Here is a 7,831-nt window from a genome sequence, read left to right as displayed (position 1 = left end):
CAAAAGGAAAATAAAGTTAATGAAACTATTGAAAAATATAAAACAAGACTTGTTTTTAGAAAATAACAAAGTTTTGATTTTTGTGACATATAATAGCCTCTAACAAGGATTACATTAATTCAGATGTTGATTGCACTAGTTGCGAATTTGTCAAAATAGATGTAAAAACATTTTTAGGAAGAAATTTACATGGAACAACTCGAGGGATTTGTGATTCCTAGTAAAGAAAAGTAAGTATGTAACTTGTTAAGTCACTTTCTGGACTAAAACAATCGTCCAAATAATGACATGCAAAGTTTGACAAAACTATGTTGGCAAATGAATTCAAGAATATGAAAAATGTTTTAACATTAAAGACATCAAAATTACAAGGTCATTGTTTGTTTTTATGTTGATGACATGTTGATCATCAAAAGAGACATTTCTGACATAAATGCTACTAAGCATATGCTAGAAAGTAACTTCGATATGAAAGAGATTGAAGTTACTGATGTGATTGAAAAGACATTTGATAAGTTCAAGCATTTGAATTTCAATTCTGTCAAGAGTCAAATAAATGTGAGCTTTATAATTAAAAAGAATGAAGGCTAAAGTGACCCGTAATTAAATTATGATAGAGTATTGAGAAGTATAATATATATCATAAAGTGTAAACGATCATATATAGCATGTGTTGTTAGTAAACTGAGTCGGTTCACAAGTAATCTCAATCAAACTCATTGGATAACAATGAGAAGAGTTTTGAGTATTTAAAAACATACTTAACAAACTATTGCTTTGCATTATAACTATTATTCAACAATATTAGAAGAATATATTGATGCAAATTGAATAACCAGGTCAAATGAAATATAATTCATGAGTGGATATGTATTTACTCTTGGTGGAGGAGCAGTCTCTTGGAAATCTTCCAAATAGAAATGTATCTCTATCTCTACCATGAAATATGAGTTTATCACTCTAGATAAGACCGGTGAAGGTGAATGACTCCAAAATTTCTTGAAAGATTTTTGGCCCAAACCTTAGCTCCATTATGCATACACTGGGAGAGTTAATTTGCAATAGGTGGGGCATATAGTATGATGTATAACGGAAGGTCTCGTCATATATGACATAGAAATTATATCATTAGAGAACTACACTCTAGTGGAATTATCATAATTGACTATGTAAAGTCAAAGAATAATGTGTCGGATCCACTTATAAAAGGTCTAACTAGCAAGGGAGTTGATATATTATCAAAGGGAATGGGACTATGGCCGAGGACAAGTCATTGTGGCGGTAACTCTACCTAGAAGACTAGATATCCTAAGATCTAGGTTCAAGGGGACCAAACAAAGCCGTTAATGACGGTTCAACAATGTCAAAAATATTGTTTGTATGGTCCATTCTTGTGATAAGACAATGTTCAGTAACAAGGATGAAGGCATTATGAAGTTTTAGTGGTTTCTAAATTTGATATACGGTATATCAAATGGTGTATCTATGGGATAACACATTTGGATAAAACTATATAAGTGTGAAGTATAAGTCGCTTCAAGGACAATTCGGTAACGAAAGTTTTCTAAGCACTTATTAACCGAGATGTGTTCATGGATGAAACAAACAAAACAATGAGAATCAAAAACACTTCAAGGGTTTTGTGAGACTTATGTTGTATAGTATACACCAAAGTTCAATGGTTCAAATATATGAAATCTACCGATTGACAGAGTATATCCAAGATATGCTCACTACGAAAAGTTTAAAGGGAAACCTACTTATCCAGGCGTGATTAAACCTTACTTATGAATCATACAGTTTTTCAGGCATATATTTTTTAAAATAGTCATTTCCTATTCATATGGAGGATTGTTGGGTTTTAAAGGTGTGAACGGGTAATGAAGGGCTGTGACTCTTCTAGAGGGTTTTCACTTTGAAAGAGGGTTTTGAACTTTATAAAAGGTTTATCCTTTCTAAAGGGTTGTGACCTTTTGAAAGGTTGTGTCTTTTACAAAGTGATGTGACCTTTTTGATAGGTTGTTTTATTTCCTTAGTGTTGTGAATTTTATCCTTTGTTGGCTATAAATAGAGAGGTTGTCGCTCAGTTTTCAAAATTGAATTCTTCCCTTCTTTTGCATACATTTCTTACAAAACAAAATATATAGATCATGTCTGTATGTGTGATTCCTTGCTGTCATTTTGAGTTCGTTGAAATTATTGAAGTTTGAGGTACCACCACTTCTTTAATGGTCAATCCGTTTTATCATGGGAGGAATTAATCTACAACTTCGGGTACGTGAAGGGATTAAATTTCTTAAGGACACACAGTGAATTCTGTGGACTCGGATAGTTCTTTTTGTTTTTCTTTGATCTTCTATTATTTTTTCTGGTTTGCTAATATGAATAAAGGAGCTAACAAAGTATAAAGCAATTATTGTTCAAATATAAAACCCAAAAACATTGCAATCGAATCAAACAAAGAATATCACTCGTATGTGTAACCAAAATGAATGTTTGTATTTTCTCAAGTCTTTACAAAAAAAAGAAAAAAAATATTTGAGTTGTATTATGTCTGAATTTAGGAACTTTTTTATGATCAATAAGAATGTGAAACTAAGGTTATGAGCTCACGTTCTAGGTCGTAACAATAATCTAGTTCCTTTCATGGACTTTATTAAGTAATCTTTGAGTAAAAGAACTAACTTCTACTAAATATACCTAGAGTCCTTCGGATCATTCTAGAAGATACTACCCTAAGTCCTCATGTCACATGATTGTTGTATTAAAAATATCTAACTCAGGTCTCAAATCCTTTGATAGAACACACTTTCTGAATCCTCGTGCTTAACTAATTTTCTCATATCAACTTCTTTTTCCAATTAAGTAAAAAATACAAGCAGGTTCTAATGCATGCGTTCATTGAAATTCACAAAAAAAATAATTAAAGAACTAACTATACAATGAGAATTACTGTCTAGAATATCTAACTACGCATTTATACATATATCATTATTATTATTCTCTCTCTCTTTACAGCTCCACAACTCTAGATATGAGTTTAGATACCTAAAGATCAAAGTGCAGCCACTAAATTATAAATAGAAGAAACCATGATATTAAAAAAACAAGAATAAAATCAAGAATAAAAAGGGTTAGATAATTACTCAAAATAAACGAACATATTCACATAGATGAATTTTTAAAACTAACATTATGCCTTGAGTTGCGATTATGAAGTGGCATTGCGGCATTGCATGTGTTCATGCCGCCACATCAGTCCTCCTCATACGCATCAATTTCCGACGGTGAACTATTTGTTTACTTTCAACTAGGTTTTGCTTATGACTTCTTTCGCTCCAAAACATTTGTAAATTACAATACCATATCTTTTGTGGCTAAAACGTCATAGTGTCACCTCTTCTCAGTTGAGAACGTGTAATAATGAAAATTGAAAGTTTATGGACAGTATTAGTAGGAAGATTACCCACTTATCAATAATCAACAATTAAGATAAAAAATTTAAAGGATACATTGGTACATTTCTATAATATTCAAGTCTTTTTTATTTCTTTAAGTTTCATGTCGGAGCGTTAATTAAAACTTGATAAATAAATTAAAATAGAGAGAGTAATAAAATATTATTTCATATAAAATAGATAAAAGTAGTACTCCTCTGGCCCATTTTAGTAATTATTGAAAATAAAACAAATCAAATATTAATCATTTTAGAAAAATAAGGTATAATATTATTTTCTTTCAACTTTTATCCCTGTCATAATAAATGCGGAGATAGATTAACGAAAAAAAGTATATTTGTGGACGATTAAATGTTATTATATATATATATATATATATATATATATATATATATATATATATATATATATATATATATATAAAAGGAGAAACATAGACAAGGTGATGTGACACCTCTCTATGACCTCCATTTGTATTTATATTTTTCTCGTTTTTTAGCCTTTTTAAAAAATTTAAACTAATTACTGTATTGAAAATTATTGTATTGTAAAATAAATTACTTAATCTATTACAAATAAATTTATTAATGAATGAACATTTACAATAAAACTCTTCACAATCTCTTTTTTATTTGTTTGTCTCACTTCTAATCATAAAATGATAATGTTTTCTTATATTTAAGTATTTTTTAATTTATTCAAAAGGATTTATTATCATGACTTACCTCCCTTTAATTTTAACTTCTACAAATATTCATAACTCCTATAATATTTATGTTCATAACCTTCAAACTTAAATTTGTAGGTTTATGATTTCTTATGATATTCCTCTATTTTGCCTATAAGTTTATATTTAGTTTCATGAAAATTCATATTCAAGATGACTCTTTCTGTTCATCATCATATTGGTTTGTGAAAAAAGAAGTTTATAAAAATAAGATATATTTCATTCTCAATTCTTTATTTTTACTTTTACGTACTTGAACATGTTTTCTTAATATTTTTGTTTATATACGCATTATGTGTCATTCACCAAGTAAGTATAATAAAAAAAAGTGCACTTGTAATTCTTAACAATAGATTGTCAATATGTAATTGTTCTTTCTAATAGTCAATTTTCATGATAAAACGTAGTTAATTATAATATCTGTTAGATTTCAAGAAATGATATTTTTTTAGTATCGTTAGTAATATTAATAAAATAATATACAAAAATATTACATCTAGTTAAAAAAAAAATTTGGTATAATTATTTTTAACTGCTACATGCTATTGTATTCATATAATATATTTTTTATTCAATTCCATATGATATAGAGTATGACATATTGAGCAAAATATGGTGACGGATCTACTTGCAAAGGAAGATGGTAGAAAGAAAAAATAAATTAAGCATAATTAACAATTATCTTTACTTGATTTTCTTTTTTACTTTTACTTGTATTAGTAACTTAAGCTACTTTTTCTTGAACTTTTTTTAATTTTTATTTATATAAATAATTTAGCTACATGTATCGTCAATGTTAATCATTTGGTCTTTCATCATTCTACTTCGAAGCACATTCAATATAATTATTCTATTCATAAACAAAATAATAATGATCATTAGTATTTTCATTTTAATTTTATTACACTAAAAAAAAGTAATTGAATTTTTTTTTTAATTTCATGATGCCATTTTTTGAGTGTGTAACTCTCTTTTTATCACCATTCTTTTTTGTTTGAATGAACTCATAATTGCTATACCGTCAGACATTATTATGTTTTTTGTTCATTTTTTGGATTTTCAGTCATATTTTTATTAATTTATTTTACAAATGAAATCAATGCAGAATTATGAATACATTTAATGTAGTAAAATTGTACATTTAAGTTCTTTATAACTCTTTCTCTTCATCTACTTGTAACTTCTAATCTCAAATATTATTCATAACTTTTATATGTTTCATTTTTCAGAATTCTTATAAATATTTAATAAGTGTTTAATAAAGTATAATTAAAAAAATATAATAAAAAAGACATACTAAAAAATAAAAGTTTTTTTTACGATATCAGAATTTGTATAGAAAATTAGTACTCCTACAAAAGCTAGGAGCAGCACAACGTCAGATTTGCTGTCCAAATGCATGAATGATACCTCTAGGATTAGGAGTCCTCCTCCAGTTCCAGAGCATACTCTAGTCCCAAAACCTCTTGTATAGTGTCACACCTCAGATGCCATTTAGACAGACAGGTACCTGATACCCTAAAGGCCTGAGAGAACCAACCAGTAACATGTGCTTACAATGCATATAACTATAACAATTGTGTGACAAGTTCACATAGAATATAGTGATACGAACCAAAATATGTAGCACCAAAAGTTATATAAAAGACTTGTCCCTTGAGGCAACAACTCTCTCAAATGCAATTGAACCATATACATAAGTCTAAAAAGCCTATAAAAGATAGAAAATCTTAGAGTTGGTGGGGAAAGACCTTGCCTTAGCCTTAACTACAATACAATACAAATGAATCTACCAAGGACTCAGTAATGCTTCGAATCAACCTGGAGCTCATCAAAATTAGCTGAGTGTCGTGCTCCTACTGAGGAGGTCTAGTAGCTAGTGTACATGTGCCTGCAACATGAAATACAGTGTCCCCCACGAGGGACGTCAGTACCAAAAAAATTTACCTAATATGTAAGGTAATATCATATGCAATATGAGGGCTCAAATGAAATCAAGTATAAATATATGAGTGCATAGACCAGGAAAAAAACTATATTTGTTTACTCTTGTGAGATCATGTAAGTTACATTCTTTTCTCTACTTTTTGTATGCTATAATCTTTTTAAGGCATGTGATACAAGTGACCAGTTCATCAGCGGTAGAAGAGAATGTCCCATGATTTGTATTTTAACATCTGGGATGCAGTCCTCATAATTGCAAAAAATTGGATTGGTCTATGCTAGGTTTTGTCCCTGAGCTTCCACCATTCAATACCAATAGGGATCGACCCATGCTAGGCTTTCACTCCTGAGCTTCCACCATTATGTACTTGTTGGGATCGATCCGTCCTAGGGATATCCCTCGGGTTGCCACCTATAATTATATAGATTGCTTCACTTAGATTCCTTAATCTTCGAGATTGTTGTTGATTAGTTCATAACTCTTTTAAGATTGTTCTTTGAATGATCATAAAATATTTTGAGATTGTTGTTTCGGTGGTCGTAATCATTTTGGAGACTTGGAAATACAGACCAGTAGTAGAATACATGAATATAATACTTCAAGGCAGTAACAATGACATAAAGAGCTATGTAGTATCAACAACATTACTTGTGAGCTTTAGCACACAAGTGACTTCAAATGACATAGACGAGGATTCACCAAACTTTCTTTTGCTAATACAATTCTATACCAGCACATAGGAGGATAATTACTCAAGTATAGAGCAGTGGACAAACAATGAGTTAATACTATACACTAAGGAGAGAGGGAAATATTGATAGCTATCTGGAGATTGTATGGTGTCACTATGTTTCCTTTACTAGGAATAGAACTTAGGAAAATCACATATTGATATTAAGTGAAAACATTAGATTTCATGCCGAATAATATTCAATCGAATAGTCTTATATACCTTACTGTATAACTCAGATATTACAAGGAATTAACCTCCTCCCTTTACGATTATGTATCAACAATAAAATAAGTAAGACTAGTATTAGTAGCTAGGCAATCAACACATTTGGATACTTAACCTCAAAAAAATGGTAGCCTGGTGCGTGCCTACACGACATTCAGTCTAGTGATGTGTCACCACATCTTTCTACATTTCCATATAAATATTCGCACCTTTCCCCAACATTAACCTTGAAGTTCGTACATATGCATATAAAACAGCCAGATATTTTCCACATCACAACAACCATATATTGAACTCACCATTCCTTGATTTCTTAATAACATCACACATGTAATTCTTCATCGGAACTATTGAATAAATGAGGACAAAAAAAAGAAGAAGCAGTCACCATACCTCTATTTCTGCAAAATTTCCGTATAACATTGGATTCTTCTAGAACTTCAGCTCCCCTTCACATATAAACCAAAGAAGAATAAAATGGTATTTTAATAACTAATGAAGCGAGTGGTATCTTCTTAAAACATTCTGGCTTTGTACTTAAACTTGAGTGTGAATAACATGTTTGCTAATCATTCATGAGAGGATTAGGCTAAATCTGTAAGTGTTTTAACTTATCTTAGTTTGCATATATGAGGGTTTCTTCAAGAAATCTAGAAGAACTTTAAGGTTGTTGTTTTAATCTTTAAGAGAAAAGAGAGAGGGATAAAGTTAATTATCAATATTATGTGTTAAAAGATCATCTC

The 7,831-nt window shown here is 29.9% G+C and overlaps 1 long non-coding RNA gene across 1 annotated transcript; it reads right to left on the bottom strand.

The window, feature by feature from the left end:
- Nucleotides 1–5,482: 5,482 nt before the first annotated feature.
- LOC138347907 (uncharacterized) lies at nt 5,483–7,538 on the bottom strand. The gene is made up of 2 exons (XR_011220468.1): nt 7,482–7,538; nt 5,483–6,076 (listed from the first exon to the last, which is right to left on the bottom strand). It is a non-coding gene; the product is annotated as an uncharacterized lncRNA (long non-coding RNA).
- Nucleotides 7,539–7,831: the final 293 nt, after the last annotated feature.

Source organism: Solanum lycopersicum, chromosome 4 (assembly GCF_036512215.1).
Source record: "Solanum lycopersicum chromosome 4, SLM_r2.1".
In the NCBI taxonomy this organism is placed as follows: domain Eukaryota; kingdom Viridiplantae; phylum Streptophyta; class Magnoliopsida; order Solanales; family Solanaceae; genus Solanum; species Solanum lycopersicum.
This window is presented reverse-complemented; position numbering and strand designations above follow the sequence as displayed.